The sequence below is a fragment of the Lepidochelys kempii genome, chromosome 3 (assembly GCF_965140285.1).
Source record: "Lepidochelys kempii isolate rLepKem1 chromosome 3, rLepKem1.hap1, whole genome shotgun sequence".
Classification (NCBI taxonomy): Eukaryota; Metazoa; Chordata; order Testudines; family Cheloniidae; genus Lepidochelys; species Lepidochelys kempii.
The window spans coordinates 198,764,713-198,792,427 of NC_136382.1; the positions used below are offsets into that span (position 1 = coordinate 198,764,713).

The following is a 27,715-nucleotide window of genomic DNA, read 5'->3' on the forward strand; positions in this document are numbered from 1 at the left end:
AAATACTGGGCATGTTTAATCTTAAGAAAAGAAGACCAGGGTGTGGGGGGGACAACATCTGATAATAATCTTCAAATACTAAGAGCTGTTATAAAGTGGATAGTCATCAATTGTTCTGTCTCCCCGCTGCAGGTAGGACAAGAAGTAACAGGCTTAATCTGCAGTCAGAGAGATTTAAGTTTGATATTACAATAACTTTCTAACTATGAAGGTAGTTAAGCTCTGGAATAGACTTCCAAGAGATGTTGTGGAGTCCCGATTGTTGGAGGTTTTTAAGAACAGGTTGGACACCTGTCAGAGATGGTCTTCATCTTCCTTCAGCACTGGGGGCTGGACTTCTCAAGATCCCTTCCAGCCCTACATTTTTATGATTTTATGGTTCTATCTCAAGTCCTAAGCCCTAACACCTGGGACAGACTTCCTCTGTGAAAGTGCTCTGCCTTCATGTCTGAGAAACTTGACATCTGAGTGCTATCTAAACATTGCATCCATCACTGCTACAAAGCCCAAAATTCAACCTATCACATTTCTCTTTCTGAATAGTTGTTTGGAAATCTACTTCATTTTCCTTATAGATTCTTTTTTCTTAAAGCAAATGTTTCTATGCTGATTTTTTCTTTTAAAATATTTATTTTCTTTACAAAATACATAAACATGTGTCCAAAAAAAGTGCACACATGATGAAGGTTGGAAAATCTCTGTAAAGAAACCGATTTCAATTTAAGCCTATAAGGTGTTACTTTAAAACAGTGAGAATATTTTAAATTAAGAATGATTATTTCAATATTCTGCTTTTAATAATCAAACCTAAATACCTTACTCCCCTTAACTAATTCGTGGTGGAGCCAAAACCACCACAGCTTCCTACAAACACAAAAGCTATTCAGTAGTGAAGTCTCTTTCCTCTACCCCTCCAATCATTTCTTTCCCACCTGTTTTCCTCTTTGACATCATTTGGCAGTTTGCATCTATGTAAACTGAAGTGGTAAGCTGCTTCCATCCCTAAAGTTTAAAAACCGTTTACAGTTCCCTGTAGTCTCAAAATTGTCTGGACAAGAAACATGTTAAAGTATGAGTCTTCTTGGGACAAGAGTCAAATTCTTTCAGTTCCGAACTTACACATTAAGCAAGAGAACATATCAATGTAGTTGGCACTGTACCACAAATGCTGCAATAGTAACATGAAAGGCTTTATTTTCCTTTGTGTTGATCTATGTAAATAATACATAATCCTAGCACTCAGGTTTCTTTCAATCACTGTTACTGAACGCAAGATGGGGGGATGAAAGAGGAGATAAACTCTTGATAGGCTGGTGGTTTAGCATTTGTTTCTGCTACTCTTATGAACACAGCTGAGGATCTGAATGGCATGACCATTTGAAACTTAATTTTACTATGATCTGTTTCCATCAATATTTTGCTGTGCCTGGACGTTCAGCAGATACCGATCTGAACCATGTCAGTGATCTTGCATTGGATGTAGTCTGTGGTACATTTTCAGTTACATATGCAACAAATTAGACACACGATTCCCATTAACAGTAATAGGGGTTGTGTGTCAAATATGCTCTGTGCAATGTTAAACTTTCACCCTTGTATATATGGAACCACTTAAGTGTTTGAGTCCCACCTGAGATATTTTTGCCAATGACTTTAGTAATTATCACGGAACTGCAGATCATATCTAGAGTAAGCTGTAGTTCAGTCCAACTGGCACAAAAGCTTAACAGAATACCTTGGGACTAGTTTGTTCTGTTCTACTGCTTTCTTATGTTGACATTATATCATTTGTTTTCAACAGCTCAAAACCACTGATATACTTTATCTTATTTCAATTGCCTTGGACAGCTTACTGAGTCTCTTTATTTGGCATATCTTTTGGAAAACAGATATATTTGTAAATCTGTGCTGATGCAGCACTCTGCAAGGAGAAAAGTAGAGCACTTTAAGAGAAGGAGCCACCATTGAATTCACCTCCCACAGTTTTTGAAATTATATCTCTACTCGGTTAACATCTACACTACCATTCAATTTCATACACTAAAACACTGTACTTTCTGTCATCATACTTTCATGCTATAATCCGCTAACAATTTATTCAAAATGGTTCCCCAACATATCTTATGCATGATCTCCATGTAACATGGCCTGCTCCCCTACATATGCATATACTGCCTTTTATACAAAATATAATTATTTATTTCTTAAATTCCTATTGGAAGAGAATGTTATACAATGTCGTGAAAGGTATATATACTATGTCTAAAGGCTGAAGCTACGACATTATCATACTCGTTTCTACTCATAATTTTGTTCATTTTGTGCTATATCTCACCTAAAATATGTAATAATTCTAGATGTGATGTTTTCCAAACCTTTCCCAGTAGTCTTGTCTATGGCTTCAAATTGGCCCTTCTTCATGAAGTGGTGGCAAGACTTCCACTTTGAATTTGGTAACAACCAGATCATTCATATTAATATTAATGTTTTGTTTTCAAGCATGTTTTGTAGTGTGGAAAAATACATGCTTGAAAACTCACATTCACATTGGGCAGATGAACCAGATATCACATTTGTTGGTAGTGGAGTTTATACAGGCCCTGAGCTTTCACTGTTGGTGACCATAATTCAGATTTTGAATGATCTCTTCATCTGAAAACTGCATTCATTTTGAAAAAGAAATGACTTCTGCATCCTCATCCATATTTTCTGTAGTACCTGTACTATGCATTTTATATTTGGAGTAAATACTGCCCATTGTGAAATTATAAAAATGACAAGATTTGATAATATTTAGGAAAAAATTATGGACGAGCACATTAAATGTTTTTAGGTTGGTTTTTGGCAATGATCAGAATGTTGTTGAACTGAAATATCCTGGAACAATTATTTATCTTCCATTTTAAGTTGTATTTTTTTCTCTAGAAACTCCAGCTTCGGTTTTGAAATAACCCAAAACCTACACACTGTTCTAACTCCAATAACAATAGGTCAGATCTCTCTTTCAAAAGTGAGCAAAGGCTATATAGTGACTTCAAATCACTACAAAGAGTCCTTATTTAGTAACTGTAGTGAGGTGGAGTGGCCTCCCACTGACCCAGAGTGGGAGGGGCCACCGCTAACCCACTACAGTAACCAACTGATTACATTAACATTTTTGTAACAGCATTTTAAACTTTGCAATACTCTTCATTCCATCATGTCAAATGAAGTAAATGGAAAATGAGCAGGTTTTCCAGATTGTTTCTATCGTGTGGTACATATAGCAGCAACCGGTGTATATCATACTGGCTTATGTAGTCTATGCATCCGCCCCCCGCCCCCCCAGTGGTTTTATCATATAAAATTCACTTGCTAACTTCAGATATAGCTTTGATTTCTTGCTGATTCTTTGGTGCTACTGAGTATGTTTTCGAAACCACATCTACCACTTTCTTGAAGTGGACTACTGAAGTCTATAAGTTAAACAACCTTACAAAGGGACAGCTCCATTGTAAGGCTCTTTCAAAAGAAAACAAATACATCAATTTCTAATTTGTCTATTGGCAATGAAACTGTTGGCATTGATTGTTCTCTGCCTCTCTCTCTAAAAAGTCTAAAAGTTTCCAGTGCAGCATCTCTTTCATGATGGCCATGGCTTTTCAGCATCTTCAAGCATTGTTTCAAAAGTTTCTCTTCTGACTGTTCCTGACAGCTTTATCAAGTCCATAAATATGTTATAGCATTCCCTACCATACACAATGTGACTATAAACTCATAAATGCATTTGTAAGAAAGGATCCTTGATTCATCCATCAACACAAGTGGCTCTTCTGAAATCATTAAATGTCCTATTAGTTTCCCCCTTATTTTGACTGCAGTAAACACAAGTATGTTTCCATATCCACACTCTTGACTTTATTGTGGGTGCCCAATGAATGACAAATAACTCTGGATTGCTTCCTGTGTCATTCTAAATACTTCAGCAGTATTCAAAACTTTGTCTTAGTAATTTTTTTCCACCTTATACATTCACATTTTATATTGTGATTTCATTGATATTCTTCTCTCAACATATTTAGTACATGTAGGTGTGTCAGGTCCATATATTTTGCCTAACAAAGCTTTAAAAGTTCTAGCTAGCACACCATTCTTCTAATCACACTATATATCAATTTGGTTTTTGGAGCAAATTTTTCACTATCCAGCTCCACATTTACACACACATCATAAAATTCTCCAGTTTATTTGACTTAACACTGACTTCTTTTTCCACTAAAAAAAGACTAGACTTCTTTACACATGGAAAGACACATGATCCCTGCAGTAATGATTTTTTCCACTGTTCCCTCCCCTGCCTGGTGTGAATTAGCATTTCTTTCACATGAATTTTCACAGCCAGACAGCTCATTTGAACCAGTTGTACAGCTTGCCTTTTTGTGTTCAGTTACACTTTTCTACATCAGATTCTTCACCGAGAATTTTCCAATTTCAGAATCAATACACTTTGTTTACTGCCACATGGAACTTTTTTCATTATCACCATTGCAGAGGTGGTGCAACTCAACTGACTTCACATGGACAAAATCTGCACACAAGTTGTTCTGTTATTTCTAGTGACATATACTGAATATGCTAGTAAAGGTGGAGAAGCCAGAACCAGTTCCCCACAGTGACCAAAAGTACCAACTGCACGTTACACTATGCATTACATCTACATAGCAGTGATTACGTTTATTCAACCAGAACTATCAATCAAACGTCAGTTCCACTCCCTGGAAAATAAAACTTGACGTTTTCATTCATCATACTCCCACTAAGGACACTTCCTACACATAACTAAAATGGTTGGGCAGAATATTCCAAGAGACTAATCAGATTATAGTAGAAAATCCTTGAAAAATATGAGGCTAGCCCTTAATAGCAAAGATCTCATCAACAGTTAAATATTAATTTAGTGAAAAAATACAGCATAAAGAACTCTGGTAGAAAACAATGAAAATTGATTCATAACAATGACATCAGAAAGGAGTTAATCTTACACTTTGGATATAAAATATGAACTTCAACATTTGTTGCAACATTTCCCTTTGCAGAAATATATCAACAAGCTTAGTAAATGATAGTGCGAACGACAAGAGACAGAGAGAGGAAAAGGGGAAAATACAATCCTTGATTAGAAAATTATGAACATTTAGTGCTAAAGTAAAAATCATTTACAGTAATGAATTCCCTTAGCTTCCCTCATCAAAAGAAATCATTAACATACTTCAAATATACACTCTGAAATATTCCCTCACTCAAATAACAAGAACACACGCAAATACAAGTTAAAAATGCATCAACAACCACGACCAAGAAATGCACATTTAGTTATTGTAACAGATCATTAATTGTTCCAAATTGATTTTCCCTCTTTAATTTTAGTCTTTACTTCACCCAATCTTTTTTGTGCTAGTAATGCAGCAGCATTCAAGATGGCTGCTATGTTCTTTCCTGAAGAATGAACAAGAATTAAACTCGCTGATCTCAAGAGAAGTGATATGCAGGACAGTAAGCCCTAAATTCTAGCCCTGGGCAGACATGTACCATCTTTTTTTAAGCTCGTCAGTAATTTAGCATAATGGTTCAATAAAAAAAGCAAATGCTTTTTTTTTTTTCCCCTTACACTTTAATCTCCATTAAAGCCAATGTTCACTGGCCTAAAACACAAAGCCATTGTAATTTCTACCCAGTGTAATTAATTGATCAACTGTCAACATCCTCTGTCTGAGTCAGCACACAGGGTCATCAGAGTAACATGGGCCTCCACCTCACAATAACAACAATTGTGAAGATTATATGGTGAGCAACTTTAACTCTTTAGAATATCAGAACTGCAACGTTGCTAGTTTTACCATATTCAGAGAACAGGACACTGACAACGTCTATGGTTTTCCAAAGGGTTAACCTTCTAAAATCCTAGTCAAATCAATTGTCACAACCATCAACAGCAACTGCATTTAAATAATACATCACAAGTATAATAATATAAAGTATAATCACAAGTATTACTACTAGATTAAAAACAGCCAATCAGTCAACATTGCACAGTAACAGGGCACCTCCTGGATTCTTCACCATTGCAAAATGTGATTAGTTAAACCAAAGCTGCAGAGGAACATTCCCTGAACTGTAAACAAATGACTCAGTTTTAAAATTAATTCCATTCAGGAAAAAAAAATATCGAAGACCTTACTAATAAAAAAAGCCATTGGGAAAAAAAGGTGGCAAATGACAAACATCCTCATCAATGTAGCAGAATTGGCCTAAATACATTGTTGTTTTAAAGGAGAGGAATCAAAAGCTATTAAGTCTAATGTATTGCAACCCCATAGGATGCACTATTACTTCATAGTTATTAGCATAAACACATCCTAGTTTAAAAAAATGCTCGAAACCATAAATGAATGAAGCATGTTGCACATTTAAGCCATCACACATCATACAGAATTCAGATTTTAATGGTATTTTTGAAAGTAAAAGTTAAAGATTTACAACTCCAGAGACTTATGTCAGGATACTGTTTCAAGTGAAAGTGCTTCTAGCTAAACAGCATAATAAATAATAAGCCCCCACCACCCAACAGCAGAAGCATATCTGGCTACATACAGGTTTAAACTTTGAGTAGCTATATTTCTTTCAGTAAATATTTTTATAAGGGTTTATCATTTGCTGAAAAACAGCACCTGCTAGGAATGTTGTTATGAATATATATATGATAGAGAGGGAAACTACCTTTTCAATTTGTGAAGGTGGATATCAGTTCTGAAACTCTGATCTTTGTGCTTGGGACTACCTGCAGTGGGACATCCATAGGAGATCAGTGCATGGTAGGTATGGGTGGATTGAGACTAAATGGAACCTGGGCCTGAAAAACTTTCTGAACTAATGTTTGGGTCCCCCAATATACTCTTTCTCCCAGCAATCTTCCAAAACAGACACTAGACATCCTCCTTTCTCTCCAAAGTAATTGATGGCAGTCATATGCGAGAGAGAGAGAGAGTTGGCAGTTTGTCAAAGAAACATTATTAAGGGAACAAGAGCAAACTATCGTACTGGAAAGATAGGAAGTATGGCAAGAGATCACCCTGACTTTAACCAGGAGATCTTCAATGGTCGGAAACTCAAAAAAGGAGTCCTACAAAAAGTGGAAACTAGGTCAAATTACAAAGGAAAAATATTTAAAAAAAAAAAACACAAGCATGGAGGGATCAAATTATAAAGGCCAAAATGAGAATAAACTACCTAGAGATATAAAGGGTAGATAAAAATATTCTACAGATACATTACAAGCAAGGGGAAGACCAAGAACAGGGTAGGCCCATCACTCAATGGGGGAGAAAAGACAATAACAGAAAATGCAAAAATGGCAGAAGTGCTCAATGACTTTTTTGTTTCAGTTTTCACCAAAAAGATTATTAGCAATCAGATGTCTGATTATTAGCAATCAGATGTCTAACATAGTGAATGCCAGTGAAAATGGGGTAGGATCTGAGACTAAAATAGAGAAAGAACAAGTTAAAAATTACTTAGACAAGGTAGATGGCTACAAGTCACCAGGGCCTGATGAAATACACCCTAGAATACTCAAGGAAAATTCATGAAAGAAGGGAGAGATTCCAGAGGACCGGAAGAGGGAAAATATAGTGCCAATCTATAACAAGAGGAATAAGGACAACCTGGGGAATTACAGACCAGTCATTTAAACTTCTGTACCCGGAAAGATAATGAAGCAAATAATCAAGTAATCAATTTGAAAACACCTAGAAGATAATAAGTTGATAAGTAACAGTCAACATGGATTGGTTAGGAACAAATCATGTCAAAACAACCTAATAGCTTTCTTTGATGGGTAAACAAGCCTTGTGGATGGGGGAAAGTGGTAGATGGGGTATATCTTGATTTTAGTATGGCTTTTGATACTGACTTGCATGACCATCTCATAAACAAATCACGGAAATATAGCCTAGAGGTAGCTACCATAAGGTGGGTGCATACCTAGTTAGAATACCATTCCAAGAAAGCAGTTATCAGTGGTTCACAGTCAAGCTGGAAGGGCATATCGAGTGAGGACAAGCAGGGATCAGTCCTGGGTCCGGTTCTGTTCAATATCTTCATCAATGATTTAGATAATGGCATAGAGAGTACATTTATAAAGTTTGTGGATGATACCAGGGAGGGACTGCAAGTGCTTTGGAGGATAGGATTAAAATTCAAAATGATCTTGACAAATTGGAGAAATGGTCTGAAGTAAATAGGATGAAATTCAATAAGGAGAAATGCAAAGCACTCAGCTGAAATATTGTGTCCAGTTCTGAGTGCCACATTTCAGGAAAGATGTGGACAAATTGGAGCAAGTCTAGAGGAGAGCAACAAAAATGATTAAAGATATAGAAAATGTGACCTATGAGGAAAGATTGAATAAATTGGGCTTGTTTAGTCTGGAGAAGAGAAGATTGGGGGGTGGGGGGAGAGGATATAATAGTTTTCAAGTATATAAAAGGTTGTTACAATGAGGAGGGTGAAAAATTGTTCTTGTTATCCTCTGAGAATAGGACAAGAAGCAATGGACTTAAACTGCAGCAAGGGAAGTTTAGGTTGGACATCCTGTCAGGGTAGTTAAGCACTGGAATAAATTGCCTAGGGAGGTTGTAATCTCCATCACTGGCGGTTTTTATGAATGGGTTAGACTAACACCTGCCTGTAATGGACTAGTTGTTACTTAGTCCTGTGTTGAGTGCAGGGGCCTGGACTAGATGACCTATAAGGTCCTTTCCAGTCCTACACTATAATCAGGCAGCCATCCAACAGACTTCAACCAAGTATGTTACTATGACTCTGCACATTCACTGCTCCATTTAGTGCTCCACAACTACCTATGCTTCTTATTGTGTAGTCAGTGTGTGCAGTAACTTGATGGTTAGCCCTTGCGTTGCAATTTCCAGTCTCCAGTTTAAATGCTATGTATGGGGTGAGTATTGCAAATGGGGATTCTGAAACACAAGATCCTTAACATGTACACCCAGAAACTCCTTAGAGCAAACTTGAATATAATGGAATCCCATTTATAGCCAAGTGATGCTGAAGTCCCAAATTAAGAGAGTGCATTTCATTGGGTTATCACTCTACTTATAGGTCTCCATTGTACGTTATAGCCTCCACTCCTATGGGACGCTCCAAGGAGCCACTGTACCTGAACAAGGCATAATGCCTGCTAGAGCTCTCTGACATGCTGGGGGGAATACAGAAGCTTCCACACTCCTTTAGCAGGCACATTCTATGCTTTCCTCCATAACCAGCCAGCTCCAAAGGCTGCTGTGTAGTGCAGAGATGGAATCATGACCCAACTGCTTCCCTGCTCATTCCAGAGCAGCTGGTGCATCTATCCCCATTTAGCCCCTGTGCTCACCTGAATGCAAGGTCTGCCCTTGTGACCAGCCCCACTGTACAGGGATAAAAAGGTGAATATGGGAGGATCTTTGAACCCCCTTGCCGCTGCATAGCAGGTGGGCATAATTTTACCCATATCAAAGTTTTACTTCACTATAAATGGGGCCCACTATGCTAATTCCCTTGGAATGCAGCAATTACCATAGACTAGTTAAGGACATAGAGGAGAGGAATGCTGGGGAGAGAGAAAACTGTGTGACCTATCCACCATGGTTGCCACAATCCCATGGCTCTGGGCAGTGGCGGATTAATGATTTTGCCGCCCCCGCCCCGCAAAGCTCACCTCCGCTCCGACTCCGTCTCCTCCCCTGAGCACGCTGCCGGGTCCTGCTTCTCCCCACTCCTTGTCAGTGCTCGTGTGCAAAACAGCTTCATGAAGGAGGGAGGAAAAGGGGGAATGCAGCACGCCCAGGAGAGGAGGCGGGGCTGGGGCGGGGATTTGGAGAAGGGGACCAACAGGGGTGGGAAAGGAGTGGCGTTGGGGCGGGGCCGGGGATGGAGGGCACAAACCAGCACCGGGGGAAGCAGCCTCTGCCTGCTATTATAAATCTGCTGCCCCTGCAAATTTGCCGCCCTAGGCTTAGGCCTTCTCAGCCTAGGCGTTAATACGCTGCTGGCTCTGGGTAAGGCACTGGTTGGTTGAAAGCCCCCTGCCCATACCCCTACCCTCCTCACTGCTCCAGGGTGGCCTATAATACAGTCAGTAACTCATGAGTACAGAGCTTCAGGTTGAAACAGCAGCCTGTTTGCCCAAGCTTCTCTTCTGTATTCCCATGGCAGCTGCAAGAACACATGCTGCCAAGCCCCTGAGGCACTGCTGGATGTCCGCCACGCACAAACAATGAGAGACATGCACCCGTCCTGTGAGTAGGAAACAAAAACAAAGAGAAAGCCAAAAAATAATAAAACAATAGAAAAGAGGTGGGGGGAGGCAAAGATGTAAATGGACAGATGAGACAGAGAAAACGAATTGCTAAGAGGAGAGTGTGGAGAAACAGACTGTGGGGAAGGTTCCCAACTGCCAGTGCATAAAACAGGATGCCACTAGAAGATGGTTGGAAAAACCCTGACTGACAGGAAAGAATGACTGCAAAACAACAAAAACGACAACTACATGGCAAATAAGTAATCAGAAAGCTTTTCCTGCCCAGAGCTACCTCTGTGCTGATAGTCTGAGTTGAGAACACACTAAAAGGTTGGGATATTGTCACTGGCTGAGTGTCTAGGCTAGGCTTGAGAAGAGATGACTCAGATAAAACTTAAAGTGCAAAAAATTAATCATTTATTAACAAAAGAAACTATAAAGTTGGCTTAAGCTTCCAAAAATATTTAGTGCCAACAAAATAGCCCACCTTGATTATCATACACATTGTTAAGAGAGTGGTCACTTTGGATGGGCTATTACCAGCAGGAGAGTGAGTCTGTGGGGGAGGGGGGGCCAGAGGGTGAGAAAACCTGGATTTGTGCTGGAAATGGCCAAACTTGATTATCATACACATTGTAAGGAGAGTGATCACTTTAGATAAGCTATTACCAGCAGGAGAGTGGGGTGGGAGGAGGGATTGTTTCATGGTCTGTGTGTATATAATGTCTTCTGCAGTTTCCACAGTATGCATCCGATGAAGTGAGCTGTAGCTCACGAAAGCTTATGCTCAAATAAATTGGTTAGTCTCTAAGGTGCCACAAGTACTCCTTTTCTTTTAACAAAATCTAGGACTTCGCTTCCTAAGGCTGCAAGAGAGCTATTGTGAGACTGCCTCCCTGAGCTCCTCTCTTAAATTACTCCCAAGATATTCCCTGAGATCTTTCACATAGCAAAATTACTGCTTCAGTTCCTGCTGACTGCTTTGTTGATACACCTGTGCCTCTTTAAATTGGCCACTGCTGAGCTGCCCGGTGCCTAATGGCAATCTTTGTCAAGGAGGGGCTAGTTGATTAACCGATCCTGATTTCCTATGGATCAAACCGGGGAGAAATGCCACTGCTGATTCCTTGTCAAGTAAGGTAGCATTTACATCCAGGGACCGTTAATAGGAGATAAATAAACTAAGGCTTTTCCATTTCAGCTTGAAATGCCAGTCTCCTATCCCAATTTCAGCAGGGCTGCAGGTTAAACAGAGAAAAGGAGAAAAAGGGATTCCTCTCTCCTATAGGAAAGCCATAGAAAACAAAAATTTTACAAAGATTTATAGAGTAGGAGAGAAAATAAAGAATAATTAAGCTCCACTCACACTCTTTTTATTTCATGTTCTCCTACACACATCAAACTGGGTTCCCAAATCTGGAGAGACCCCAAAATTGAATTGAATATCGCCTGGGGCATACGGGAAGGGGATAAAGAGCTTCTTAGTCTCCATACTTCTGGGGCTCCCCTCTTATAGACTCCAAGACTAGAAGGGATGATTGTGATAATCTAGTCTGACCTCCTTTATGTAACAGGCCACAAGAACTTTCCCAAAATAATTCCTTTTAAACTAGAACGTATTAAAATAAAAAATCCAATCTTGGTTTAAAAATAGCCACCATGACCTGGGCAAATTGTTTGAATGGTTAATTACTGGCACTGTTAACATTTTTTACCTTATTTCCATATACACATGGTTTTTGTTCCAGTATAACTATTTCAGTGAGGGGTATGATTTTTTAGCACAATAAAATTCCTTCAGTGGATGCAGTTATACAAAGATGCCTTAGGACAGTATAATTTATTCCCCTTCCTCTATGGGAATATTATATCAACATAAAACACTTTTATATCGGTATGACCGCATCCACATTAGGGAAGCGTTACCACTTTATCTATAACCATAGTTTAAGCAGTACAACTTGTGTGTAAACAAGGCCTTAGTGATCTCTAAAGAACGATCAACCCCTCCCAACAGAGCTGTCCCTAGGGTATGGCAAATCAGGGCAACTGCTCCGGGCCCTGCGCTTTGGGGGGCCCCGCAGGCCAGTGCGATTGGCTAGTGTGGTTGGTCCCGGAAGTGATGGATTCATCACTTTTGCCCTGGGCCGCGCACCCGCCTAGGGATGGCCCTGCGTCCCAAGACACACATAGGCTGACTAGAAACCTTCTTCTTCGCCTTGGAATTTCCATGAAGTTCCAAGGACCCAGGGGCCTAAAGGTAAAAACATTTTCTTTACAACAATAAACTATCTTCCACAGACAGAATTATTTTGGATAGATTTTGCAAGTGAGAATTGTACAAAGATCTTTCCTGGTTTTATTTTCTATGCCATTTTAAAAATCTGTTTGATTTCTCCATAAGCTTAAACATAGTTAACTTATTTCTTCCAACTGAATAATTCCTGCTACTGTAGATCAACAATTGATTAATCAAGCTACACAGTGAAGAAGCAAAATGTCTGACTTCCTTACTCTCTGTACTTGACATGAGCTTTATCTTGTACTACTCAACGAAATAATGATGCAGAACCTGTTTTGAGAAATCTGTGGAATAACGTGATTGCTTATGGGAAGAGGTATCAACAATCCATCCATATGTAATCAAAACAAATTTGTTCTCTCTCAGCCACCACAAAAGTGTTGTAGGTGGCTACATTTCCTTGGTGTTAATAAAGATTTATTTTAAGGGTTAAATGTTCATAACATTGCCTCCATTTGTGTGTGCATCACTTTGCACAGACAACACTTTTGTAGCTCAGTGTGATTACACAAATACAGTCAAGAATCGAATCCACCTCAAGCACATGCATCTGCCACTGAGCTAAATAAGAAGTGCTTAAGAAAGTTCCAGGCTGTTACAGTCACTAAGCAAGACAAGGTAAGTAAGGTAATATATTTTATTGGACCAACTTCTGTGAGTAAGAGAGACAAGCTTTTGTGCTTACTCAGAGCTCTTCTTCGTGTCCGGGAAATGTACATAGAGTGTCACACCTAAAAATACAAGGTGGAAAAGATTGTTTAGCATAAGTAGTTAACACATTTCGAAGGACCATTCAAGGTGAATATGTGTTAACTACTTATGCTAAACAATCTTTTACACCTTGTATTTAGTGGTGATACTCTGTTTCCCAGTCCTGAAGAAGAGCTCTGCGTAAGCTTAAAAGCTTGTCTCTCTCACCAACAGAAGTTGGTCCAATAAAAGATATTATCGCAACCACCTTCTCTCTCTAATATCCTGAGACCAACATAGCTACAACAGCATTGCATAGTCAGCAAGTCTCATTTTCAAAAGAGATTTTTGGCTACTAAGTGCCTCAATCCCCTTTGAAAATGAACAGTCTCCTAAATCACTTAGGTATCGCAACACTGAGCCACTAAGAAGGGACACACAAATTGGCTACTCAAGCCAATGTGAATTATTTTATTAATTACTTGTGAGTGCAGATGACAGGACTTACATGTGCAAGCTAAATGGGGTTTGTGCATTTAAACTCAATCACCTGCACATGCGCACAACGGTGCTGGCCAGTGTTTCTGTACATATGTTACAGGCACACAGATGGAGTCTAGGAGAAGATCCTTAATATAGTTTCATATTTCATAAAGTTTCACCAAAAATCAATAAGGACAATTCACTGCCAGTCTTTGAACCCTACTAGTTCTGACAACCCAACTCCCTGTTCAGGTAACTGCCAAAGAACCAATTTCCTTCAGCCGGGGAGAAACTCACATTTCCTGTCTGGCCTGCATTAGTAGTATAGGCCCATGAAATAGCTAGGAGGAGATGCTGTGTGTGACTGGTGCTTGCCCCAAGTCAGTGTTGGCTCAAAGAAATCACTTGGAATCCAACATCCATTGCCCTTAGCCCCCTTGAAGACATTTATAATTAGCAAATGCCAGCCCTAAATGATGTTAGATCACTCTAAATGTCTTTACCTTGGACTGACAGCTGTCATTATGAACACTGCAAGTGAAACTAGAATTCCTTGTAATGCACTATGAGTAGATTAAGTTTATTTTGTGTTTCAAAAAGCTAAGTTAGAAGAAATGGTTCATATCTTTTTGGGGAATTAGTTCCCACCAGATGCCTATTTACCACAATGCTGGAGGAGGCTAACTATGTGCAGTTTAACAGATGTACTATAAAGAATGTAAGAATTAACATAGCAGATTAAAATATTTTCTTTTAAAGTTACATGTAAAATTAATAGAGTACAATGAAAAAAAGAATAGTCTTTGTGCTAGCCTATTCCTCCTTTCATAAAAAATTGCAGAGACATGATCCTTATCCTTTCTAGGATACCTATTTAAGCCTTGCCAGTTGAGACTCAGTGGAAGTTTGTTTAAAATTTAAATTGTGTCAGTTAATGAGTTAAGAGCTGTTCATTTATCTTTAAAGCCCTGGTTTATGATCTGTGGCCTGAAGTGAAGTGAGTTTGGTAAAGTCAGATGGAGGCTTTCCTGGCAATAGCTCACATCACAAATTCCCTGCAACAGTGGCTGCTGCTACAGCCTGTGAATTAAACCACAGCAGGACCAGCAGGACAGCAAAACTTAAATATCTATGAATATTATTATTTTACATAGGAAAAAAATTGCTGCACATGTTTCCAACATCTTTGTTTTTAGCCAGTCATTTAACCTCGCAAAAAAACATTCATCCATACACTATTTGTTTAGAATGGCTAAAGAGCAGAAAGATAGAGACCACATTGATGATGCACATCTAAGAATGTTTCCTTCTATTTGCTCAATTAAACCAATAATATTGCTCAAACTCTGAATTATTAAAGCATAAAAATGTCTCTTTCTTTGATTCTGTTCTTAATTTGGTGTGGAGCAAAGCAACACATTTTAACATCCCTACATCTTCAATCACTATTGGACTGCTTAAATAGCTGCTTGCTGTCTCACATTTCATGAAAAGAAAAGGAGTACTTGTGGCACCTTAGAGACTAACCAATTTATTTGAGCATAAGCTTTCGTGAGCTACAGCTCACTTCATCGGATGCATACTGTGGAAAGTTTAGAAGATCTTATATACACACAAAGCATGAAAAAATACCTCATCCCACCCCACTCTCCTGCTGGGGTGGGACGAGGTATTTTTTCATGCTTTGTGTGTATATAATAAGATCTTCTAAACTTTCCACAGTATGCATCCGATGAAGTGAGCTCTAGCTCACGAAAGCTTATGCTCAAATAAATTGGTTAGTCTCTAAGGTGCCACAAGTACTCCTTTTCTTTTTGCGAATACAGACTAACACGGCTGTTACTCTGAAACCTCACATTTCATGGTTTCCTTCAGAACTCTCAGAGTATTCTTTTATTGGACTCTCTTCGTAAACTTTTAAAAGCCCATGTTTATTACTTGGAAGATTAATATTGTCAGAAGTTTTATCTTTCAACTGAATGTTAAAACAAAAAAACCCCAAAACAAAAAACCCAACAACCACCTTTCAATAAGTTTACCCTCTCAGACAAAACACATTCACATAATTAAACATAGAGTCTTATCTGGAAGAGGGAAGGTGTGACAGTATGTCTCCATTAAAATACCTACTGGACATCCATTACAATGTTCTCTATGATTAAAGTGCTACACTTATTTCATTAAAAGCTTTATTGAAGAATACACAAGTAATTGTTACCTCTTCCTCCAAAACCCCATTTGTTTGGAATTCATACAGCTTTAAAATGAACACATAGTTATAATAATCCTAATGATCCATGCTAAATTAGATACCATCTGAACAGTGTATAATTTAATTTGTGCTAGTGTTTTTTGAAAAATTTAAAGCATTAATTAAAAAAGGAATCTCACATTGTTTCACCTTTGCTAAAGTTATAAATATATATTTTTATTAACTGGATCTACAGAAAAACACAATACAATTTACCTAGGAAGAAGTTTCTTTTTCACTGTGATATGTGGTGATATGTGTTTTTAAAACAGTTCGTTTTTAGAGATCTTGATAGGGATGATATTAAATCAAAACATACAAACAAAATTAGGCTCAGATCCTTCAGTGAACTCCAGGTGGACAGACTCCTGCATCCATGTGGAGCCTGGCATAGGAGCAGGGACTTATTTAAAGGGACAGGCTACATCCAAGTAAGTGCAAATTTCATACAGTAAAAATTAGACAGTGTTTTGGTTTTAAAAGCTTTAGAATTCTGTCAGAAACCTCTGAAAAATTATGAGTGAAACCTTGACCCTATTGAAGTAAATGAGAATTTTGCCACTAATTTCAATTGGGCCAGGATTTCATCCCCAACAGGTGGAATGAGGGAGCAAGCTGGTGGACTTTGAAGTATCTGTGGTTTGTGTTCCTCCTTGCTGAAGAGCTGACTCTGGAAACTCTGCTTTTAAAGAGCTATGAAGAAACTAAAGGTTTCAGGAGAGAAGTGCTGTAGCAAGGCCTCTTTGGAGGAGGTACAGTAAAGTAAAAACAACATGACAGTTACCACCATCCAATTTCACTTAATTGTATTCACTAAATGTAATATTTATAGGGCATACGGCAGAAAATAAAGAAAAATCTCAGGTAAAAATTAAGCAGAACATAGCTCTTAAAATCACTACAAAAAGTAGTAGCGAGCTAACCTTTATACCTAGTTACATGGATGCATTACACTGACAGTCAGTTCAGATTCCCAGCACATCTCTCCAGAAACTTGAGTGGGTCATTCTGAAGAAAGGTACGTAAACAGATCCCTGAAAATCAGGATGTCTATTTTTCCTATCATCTTGAATATAAAAGTTCTGAATCTCTCTCTCTCCCTATGCTTTGATGTAGTAAATAAGGCTTTACTCAATTTAATAAACTAATTTGAAGTCAAGTCAAAATACAGTAGAACAATATATTTTTTTCTTGTTTCAACCCAGGGCTAACTTTGAAACATGTGGTCCCTTGCCTTGTGTTTTACATTAAATTTCTGGTCTCTTTTCTCCTGGTAGAGTTTACAGCAATAATGACTGGCATTTTAACAAATAGGCTCTCTCAACTTCCACAAAAGCCTTTGGATTTTAGTGAATGTGACCTTTAGGCAGTCAGCATAGCCTCACTGATGGCTTCCAGCACCTCTTTGAAAAGAATGGCTCATTACCATGCAAGTAAGGCAAACCACTGCACAGGCTAATTGTTACAAAATATGATGCCGGGAGTCTGAAGTAGCTGTCAGGACGCCGCATCCCATGAAACTAAGCATGAAGACTAGCTGGCTCCTGGTTTTGTCGTCATTACACTGTTTATATTCTGCTTAATTTTGACCTAGAATTTTCTACCCTATAAATATTGCAATTAAGACAATTAAAAATATTTATGTAGGAACCAGTCTCAGCTTTAAAAAAATGTGCTTCATTATTTTGACTGTTAGGCAGCACTCTTAGGTGTGCTTTCAGTGGCATCACACCGCTAAATGTATTAACAGGAAACAGCGTTCCACTATTCCTTCATGTTTATTCCCACACTGTGCAAGGAAGATCATCTTTACATTGGCTCAAGACATTTGGAATGTTCTCTTCTTCTATCATAAATCGTTTTTATGCTTACAAAGGCTTGGTCTACATTAGCAACTTATGTTGGTATAACTGCAGGGCTCAGGGGTATGGAAAATCCACACAGCCCTGAGTGATAGTTATATGGACATAAATCCCAGTGTAGACAGTGCTATGCTGACAGGAGGGCTTCTCCCATTGACATAGCTACCGCCTCCTGGGTAGGTGGATTACCTATGCTGAAGAGAGAAGCCCTCCTGTCAGCGATGATACTGCCTACGCCAACGGAAGTCCTACAGTGGCACTGCTGTAGCCTTTTAAGCGTAGATAAACCCAGAACATGCTAGCATATGAGAGATTAATGTTTTGAACAATTGAAGGATGTAGGATGCTGGAACATGAATTGGCAATATGTTTTCCATTTATGTCAAAGAAAAACATGGAGAATAGCATCACACATTCAAGTCACTACACATTCACAAACTTACCATGTTAGAGATGCAAAATGGTAAAAATTCGTCAAGCAACTGAATCGAGATAGCTCCTCATCTGCACACTGCCAGGTATAACTTATTTCACATTATCAGGCCAACTATAACTTGCACTCACTATATACTGGCTCCATTCATACCTAATCCAAGTCATTGTTAGAAACCACTTGGGCTGTTTTGCTAAAATTCCAATATTGGCTAAACTATCCCCCTCTCCCATATTAACTAACCATTGGAACAATTGACCAAGGCTTGTGGTGGCTTCTCCATCACTGACAATTTTTATATCAGGATTGGATGTTTTCTAAAAGATCTGCTCTAGGAATTATTTGGGGAAAGTTCTATGGCCTGTCTCATGCAGAAGGCCAGACTAGATTAGCACAATGGTCCCTTCTGGCCTTGGAATTTGTGAATCTAAACCTTTGCAAACAGATGAATATGGATGAGATGATACATACTTTTTAGAGATGACAGAGTACTAACAATCATAAGTTAAATGAACTGCTGCCAAGTCCCTCCTCAAATGCCTAAATTTTTCCACTTTTCCGAGCTGATTTAGGGCCCAGCACTGAGAAACTACAAACTAGAGAACTATATAGTGTATTCAATAAACTTAAGTCACAAAATGCCTGCTCATTCCCCAGGATTTACTGCAGCATACCAGTATTTTAGTTTATCTTTCTTACATGTGTTTATTTTTTCTAAGCTTCGGAAGCTAGAACTATGACCAATTTATGATTATTCCTCTGACTCGCATTGCTCGATTATGACATTTCATTTGAACACTGCTCTCCTAACACCTTGCATTAATCCACCCAAGTAACTACTGGAGATGTTTTTGAGATGATTGATTTTTCACATCTGAAAGACATTTGTTATGGTATGTTAACAGTAATAAAACAAAGAGACCTTCAAGAGTACAGAATGGAACTGAGTGCCAAGATAAATGTTACATTTCAGCAGCATTCACGTATAATAAATGAAAAATATTAGTATAAACATTCTGCTTTTTATGAAGAGACTCCTTTATCTTTCTCTGCAATACACTGCATATGTATACATCTGTTTGTTTGCCATCAGGGATCTGAATATTATATTTTCAGCACTATTAGGAACAAATTTTAGTTATTTGTCTTATCAATATCAGCTACAGCCAGAGGGTCAAATACGAAAATTTGTCCTTGTATGTCAGAGACACCTCAAGAAAGCAAATTAATATTTCAAGAAGTCAGCAGGGAATACATGACAAATTAAGTCTCCAAAATAATTATGACATCCCAAAGGGAAAATGTTCTTCACTTGCAAATTAATGCTAAAATATTTTACACATCTTTTAGAACACATGTTTAAAGGGCAATATTGTCATGCTCTATAACATATAATCTATCCAGGATTGAAGAGCCCCCTTTCATAAGACTGACGGTTGGATTCCCAGCAGAGGATAACGCTTCAAAGATCCTCAGCTAAGAAGGGAAAAGCATCCTATATTAGTATTGATAGGGTTATTTTCTGTGGATTTTCAAAAACTTCAGTGTGTTGCTGTTTATATTTTCTCTGATAACTCTAGTAATACTGGAGGCTTAAATGTAGCTTTTAAAACCAAAATTGTCTGTATATGACCTACTACAAGTGAAGAACACAAGCAGGGGGAAGGCTTCCATGTGTGATGAGACTACACATGGGAATAGCATTCAAAGGTTGCAGTATGTGGTTCCCCCAGTACTGACCTTAGTCTGGCAAATGGTACAGAAAGGGATGGAACAACAGGGGAACTGTTCTAGAGAACTATGATATTAAGAACTGCCCAAGAGCAGAGGTCAAGGGGCACCCAGATAGCTGGTAATGAACTGCAACCGGCTTAAACAGTTCAAGTGTATCCTGATTCTTTAATGTCATGACATTTATCTGATAAATGTCATGCAGAGTGTGAATGAAAAGCTCATGTCTCACTGGTTATTAGTACCATTGCATAATGTAGGTTCAAGTAACAGATGCAAAGTTATGGACATAAACTGAAATTATAATTCTTAAAATGTGTTTGCCTGCCAAGCAGGAGTTACCCTAAACAAAGAAATGCAATTTTTTCCACTTACGAGTTACTGTCAAAGTAGTTTGAAAGACAATGAGAATGTATTTACATATTGCATAAACAGACCCCCATCAAGCTAACAAGGGGTGGAGGCAAACCTCACACTATCATGGTGAGGGAGCAGATTGACAACCTGATGTTTAATATTCATGCAATTATACTGGAGGAGGCAGGTACTAAATAATTTTCGTTTTAGCCAACAAACCCAGCAGGAAAATTCCTTCACCAGGAGACTCCCTGTCTCTTTCCCCACAGCTTAAATGAACTTTATTGAGGAGTAACCCTCAGAAAAATCCATTTCAAGGATTTATTGGACTATAAAAGAGAGGGACAAAAACCCAAGGTATCTGTCTTTCACCTAAGACGACTAAGGAACCAGCCCTCTGACTCTGGGAATAGATCATGACCCAGGAGCTCTGTCAGCCATCTTGATGAAAATGTGGAGAGGATTTAACATTGAACCAAGTCTAGTTTGTTAAATTTTAGTTACTAGAAAGCATTTTGTCTTTCTTTCTCTTGTAACCGTTTCTGACTTTAATCCTTATATTTGTATTCACTTAAAATCTCTCTTTGGAATGAAATAAACTTGTTTTATTTTTAAATCTAAACCAATGCAGTGCTGTGTTTGTACTGAACTGTTTGGTAACTCCAGTTAAAATAACAAACTGTTGTATATCGACTCTTTAAAGGAACAACAAAACTTAACATTCCTCTGATTGTTGCAGGACAGGGCTGGACAGTTAAGAAGAAATGGTTTTGGGAAAATTCAGGGCTGGGAAGAGTGTGGTATCACTCTATTTGGTTATTAACCAAGGTTGGCGGAGGCCAGTGGTACTGCAGGTAGGCTCCTGGATCCAATGTGTTGGACCAGGGCTTCCCAATACACAGACATAAAGTGAATGCTTGTTGCTGACTGTGGGCACCCCAGGACGACAGATACAGTAGCAAAGCTTTAAGGCACTTATGGATCCAAGCTGACAACTCTTCACCGGTCAGGGCTGCACCCCAGAATGTAACAGGATCACTAATACTTCTTCTTGCCATTCCTTCCAATGTAGAAATATCAAGATTTTGGCTGCCCTCTACAGAGCCACAGAGTTAGTGGTGAAGAACTCCCTCTCTCCATTGCACATGAACGCAAAAATGGCCAGGATCTAGCCATTAACATTTAACACAGAAAAGCTTTACACCTTCAAAAGGTATAAACAAGCTAATCAATCCTCCCAGTTCCCCTAGGACAGTGGTTCCCAAACTTGTTCCACCGCTTGTGCAGGGAAAGCCCCTGGCGGGCCAGGCTGGTTTGGAAATCTTACAAACAACCGTATTTGAAGTGAGGGAAAATTATGACATCTAACTTGTATTTTTGAAACAAGGAAGTTTGAAGATGGTCACAAACAATTCAACAAGACAGAAGATGATATACACCCTGCAGTACTCCACTAAAGAGAGTATGTGGGGTACTTGACTATAACTGCCCTTTGAATTCTCTCAGAAAAGTGAGAACAGAGCCTCTCACTTTGCTAGGGTCTGCTTATGAACCAACAAAAATCTCAATCAACTGAAGAGGAGGTTACTTTCCTGTAACTGGAGGTTCTTCGAGCTGTGTGCTCCCTATCTGGATTCCAAACATGAGTGCGTATGCGCTCTGTGTGCAGGAGCCAGAACAAATCTGTAGCCGAGTCTGTTGACCCACACGTGCATTGTGCATCATGCTCATCTCCGCAGCTGAGACAATAAGACTATGTGGGTCGACACCGCTCCAGTATCCCTCTTACCACAAAACAGCACAGTCCATAAAAGAGGGGATGGAGGATGGGTACTGGAATCCAAATAGAGGTCACACATCTCAAAGAACCTCCAGTTACAAGTAAGTAACCTCCTCTTCTTCTGTGAGTAATGATCACTATATTGATTCCAAACATGGGTGAGTACCGAGCACCTATTCGCGTGGAGGTGGGCGTGAGGACTTGCTTGAAGTTATAGTCTGCAAGACGGCATGGCTGATGGCCACATCCGTCGCCACTGCTCGGACGATGGCATAGTGAGAGTTAAAGGTGGGGACGGAGCTCCATAGGGCTGCTTGACAAGTGTCATGCCATGGCATGTCCACGAGGCAGGCTGACATGATGGCGCGTGCCCATTTTGAGTGAGCCATGACTCCAGGAGATGGTGGTATCTTGGAGAGAGTCTAGCATTCGTAAATGCAACAGGAGATCCATTTGCAGATATGCTGAAAGGAGAGGGCCTGTCTCTTACAAAGTTCAGTAATGGCAACAAAGAGACTGGATGAAGTACAGAAGGCACGGGTGCATTGGAGGTAGAAGGCCAGTGCATGGCCGATGTCAAGAGATTGCAATGTTCTGTTGATGTGGGAAGCACTGGGTTTGGGATAGAGGACCAGGAGGTGGATGTACTGGATGAGGTGGAACAAAGACACAACCTTAGGGGTTGAATTTGGGGTGCATGCATAAGGAGACCTTGTTCTTCTGGAAGATGGTGTAGGGTGGGTTGGCCATCATGTGCGTCAATTTGCTAATGCATCATGCTGATGTGACAGTCACCAAGAAATCACCTTCATTCAGAGGTGGAAGAGAAAGCACATTGTGAGGGGTTCAAGGGTGGCAGAGAGAGTGATATTAAGGTCCCAGGAAGAGGTAGGTTTGAGCATCAGTGAAAAGACTTTGAGCAGACCTTTGAGGAAACAAACAAAGGTTGGGTGAGTGAAGGCATAGGAACTGTCCACTGGAGGGAGGAAGGCTCTGGGCACTGCCAGGTAGACCCACATGGAGTTGTGGGAGAGGCCCCCCAATTTGCGTTGGAGAGGGTAGTCCAGAATATGAATTGATACAGAGTCCAGTAGGTAATGGTGGCATGGAGTATTTTGCACTTCTCTTTATTGAAATTCATCTTCTTAATTTTAGACCAATTCTCGAATTTTTCAAGACAATTTCCAATTCTAATTCTGTCCTCCAAAGTTTGTGCAACCCCTCCCAGCCTGGTGCCATATGCAAATTTTATAAGCTGATGAGACCCAGGTTGAATTACCCCTCTGCCTGATGTGGAACCGTGGTTTGAACTTGGGTCTGTCACATTGCAGAAGAGTGCCCTAACAACCATTCTCCCAACCCCCTCTCGCCCAATTATGTTCAACTATTTTATACAAAGTGGAACAGCTTCAACAGGAGAGACTGAGACTCTGCCTCAGACTACCTTACAGTGCTATAAATTAGAAGTTCTGCAGGCTAGGGCACTATAATTTAGAAGTTCTGCAGGCTATGATGGTTGAACTTAGAACTTGTTTGAAAACCTCAATTGTGGGTGTGGGGGGGAAAGGAAAGGGGAGTTATCCAGTGTGATCAGAACATCAGATGAGGCATCACAGAAGTTAGGAGGTTCATTTGCATAACCTGTTTGTGGCCAAAGTCCCACATTTCATGGTTCACCAAAGTTATGCATTCCATTAGTATAGCCATGGGTCTCAAAGAGTTTATAAACTCCACTGGCACCACATTTAAGGGAACTGCAGCTTTTTGACCAAGCTCAAGGTATTAAAATTCTCTAAAGAGACATGATTCAGAATGTAGTACTTCCCAAGAAAAATATGAAAAATTTGCTACATAATAACTAGGAGTTCTGGTAACAATTCAGGAAAGCATCCCTAGTCAGGACAGCGCATAAGCACATATATAATTTTAAGCACATGCTTAAGTGTTCTCCTAAATAAGGATTAGACTTAAGCAAATCCTTCAGCAATGTTCTAAATCAGGGCCATAATCAGCATTTCCATCTATTCTGAAGCTTTATGTTAAGAAACAAATTAAAAAAAGGTGCAGTAATGCAAACAAACAATTCACATGGCTTTCCACCTCTACTTCCTTTTTTCCCATATTTATAACTTAACGTTAAAAATTCAGAGAGTTAAAGCCTAGCATATTGTAAATGGTCTCCGTTTGGGAATTATTTCCTTAACAACTATCTGGCTAACTATCCACAGTCTTTGTGGTTTATTAAGCTGTCTTTAGGACCCAGACTGTATGAATAAACCTGCTAGTTCATAGATAATCACCATTTCCTCATATAATTACATAAGAGTGAATGTTGTGTACAAAGTTGAAATAATCAAGTAAGTAATACTACTAAATAATATTATTGCACATACAATTTTAGCCCCAGGAAAGGTTGTGGTATTTCTTTTACATGGCCTAATTCCATTTAAACATCTCTGAGAAGAAACAGCATTCAATAACATTTATACAAGAAATAACAAACCACTTTTAGATTCCTCTTTGTTACCAGTGAAACATTGCTTCAGCAAGTGGGAATCACTTCTGCCAAGGAAACTTTTGCCTGGGGCTGGTCAGGATTGAGTCCTTTTGGAACAGTAGTGCCAGAAGTTCATATACTGTTTTTTCTTTCTTGGTTGCTTATAAAAATACATTGAATGAGAAGCAAAGGACAGTCTCTCTGATTAAGGAACTGGACAGGCTCTCAGAAGATCTGGTTTCAATTCCTAGCTCTGCCAAATACTTACTGTGTGAGCTTGGGCGAGTCACTTAGTTTCTCTGTGCCTCAGTTCCTTTGCTATAAAATGGAGGAAATAATACTTCTCTACCCCATGGGAGTGTTGCAAGGATAAATTTGCTAATGCTTCTGACATACTCCGATGCTATGTTGATGGGGCCATAGAATGAGGTAAATAAGTCAGAGTCACTGACAGCGGGTACTAGTTTCACAAGGCCTCAGAACCACCATGAATGGCTCAATTTGTGCCAAATGTGCATTGTCTCATAACTGATTAGTTAGTAAGGGGAAAAATATTGCTGTCATATAGACCTCTTAGGATGTAGCGGACTCTGACTTTCATAAACAAAACAGGCAGTTGGGATTAACACAGTCCTATCTTGAAACTAATGTATTTAACATTATGGAGGTTATCTGAATGTTTGAGACAGCCTTTGAAAGCATAGGAGCTTCAGAGACCATTATACTAAGAAGCCCCAGACAATATGAGCCTGCAATATATTCATAGCCCTTTGTACCAATGAGTGTTAGGTTTCTGTGTGTCTAGGATGTGCAAGGGTCTTTTTAGGAGGTAGAGGGGAGGAGACAGGGACAAGACAGGGAGTGAATGGGTTGGCGGAGGCACGTGGGGTGCAAAGGGCACTGGAGTTCTTCTGAAGAGTGCTGAGGGGTGGGCGGGTATGAATGGAATTGGGGTTCTCATGGGGATGGGGGCTACAGCCGCTGCCTTCAGAGCTGGGTGCTAGGCCAGTAGCTGCTTGCATTGCCACCCTTACTTCTGAGCTACTGCTGGCGGCTGCCTTCAGAGCTGGGTGGTTGGAGAGCAGCAGCTGCTAGCCAGATAGCTCAGCCCCTCCCCCCGCCCAATTTTCTGTCTAGCGCACCTCAGCTTCCCATCAAGAAGAGGCTGGTGCCACCCCTGCTTTTGTCCTTAAATAAATGTACTCTGCTGTGTAGGAACTCATTGATCACTGATGAACTACTGTCATTGTCCTTAAAAAATAAAGCATAGGTCAACCTAACAAAGCAATCCAAAGTCCAATTACGCCCACTGAAAATGGAGTCAAACTACTCCTACTGTGCACTAGGCAGTAGTTTCAAGTCATATGAAACTTTCCTTTGGGTTCAACCTGTGGGGGTTTGGAAGCCAAAAGCAAAATTCAATCAAGAACTGGCAGATTCACTGTTTGGAGATAAAACCTTACACTCTTAGAAAGGACTTTCATATGGTTTCCACAGGAACCTAGAAATTGGTTCAGGTTCCCTTGACTAGATTATAAAATTTAGCAAACCTTTTAGAGTTTTGGGGTCAGCGCTTCAATACTGGGCAAGCTTCATGTTTTCCACTTTTATAACCAAAAGGTTCTATCTGTTCTATGACTAATAAAGAGGTGGGAGAAGGCCAGCAGCTTTGATGAGACACTTCATGCTGAAGTTTCAAACACAGGTACCGGAGCTGTACACAAAAATATGTACAGTAACTGCATATATAATAAAACACACTTGTGTTTCTAGAAAAGGGTTAATCGTGTAAAAATAACAGGCCTCCGCATGTACAATTATCACTCTGCATGCACAATTATGCTTCTGCATCAGCCCCGGAATCCATTTTAGAGCACCATAATCTGTCTGTGCAACACTTATCACCCTATGTTTTAAAATGTAACTCCTACTATTTGAAATGCAAATGCAATCTGCAATGATTAAACAAAAAGGCTTAATTCACATTCAGATCATTTCCAAAACTATTTCTCCCTGTACACACATCACCGAGGTACTCTGGGTTTAGCTGTTCAATGCACTGTTCCTTGCTGCCCCGACAATGCATTTTTTCATACAGATTAACACTGAAGTTTGACTTGATAAAAAAAAAATGAAAGTAATAAAAAGCAGCCAGTTCAGTCCATGTATGTTTTGAAGAGAGAATGTAAAACTGCACTTTACCCACACCCTGACTTCATTCCAAACACTGGCAACGTGAGACGGACTGTTCCTGACCCACTCTGCTGTACATTTATCATGCTTCTACAAAGAGCTCAGTATTTTAAAATAGAAAGGCAATGGCAAAGTATTGAATTGATACATGATAAAATGCATTTGATTAAGACTTAATAAAGTAGTCTGTATATTACCAGTGAATAATTCATAGTAAGATAAAGTTGGACATAAAGCAAATAGAGTGTCAAAGCTAATTTCAGTGTGCATTCTTCAGCCATATTACTTATGGTATTACTAATTTTTTTAAAAAAAAATGCATATTGGGTTTCAGTAGCTTTTTCATTATTACAGCACATAATACAATAAGCCCTTTGAATAAACATACCTAATTTAGCCATATAAATGGTATAAAAGCAATGCAATATTTATAGGAAACTAGTTAGCTAAGTGCCTTTTTTCATACTTTGAAAAGCACAGTTTGACTTTAAAAGCAACAGTGCTTCAAAAATCCTTTCTCCCACTCAGGTTTTTTAGATTGGTTTTCTGTGAATCATCCAAAATGGTATTCTAAGCCATTAGTGTTTTAATGCTTTTATGGGTCTACTTCTCACACACAGAGCTCTGACAGAGTTCCCCCTGACACTCCCCAGGCTGTTGTGTTTGGTGCTCACCTCACTACACCCAGTGTGCTCTTTAAGCCTCCTGAGTCTGAACAAAATGCAGGTACCGCCCTGACTAGTGACCGCTAGGGACATTCTCATGGTGCAGATTCTCTGTCTAGCACCACCTCCTGAGAG

The 27,715-nt window shown here is 39.3% G+C and overlaps 1 protein-coding gene across 1 annotated transcript in view; it reads right to left on the reverse strand.

Moving 5' to 3' along the window:
- MACROD2 (mono-ADP ribosylhydrolase 2) overlaps window positions 1-27,715 on the reverse strand; it is a 1,318,211-nt gene that overhangs the window by 596,304 nt on the left and 694,192 nt on the right. The window lies entirely within an intron of this gene.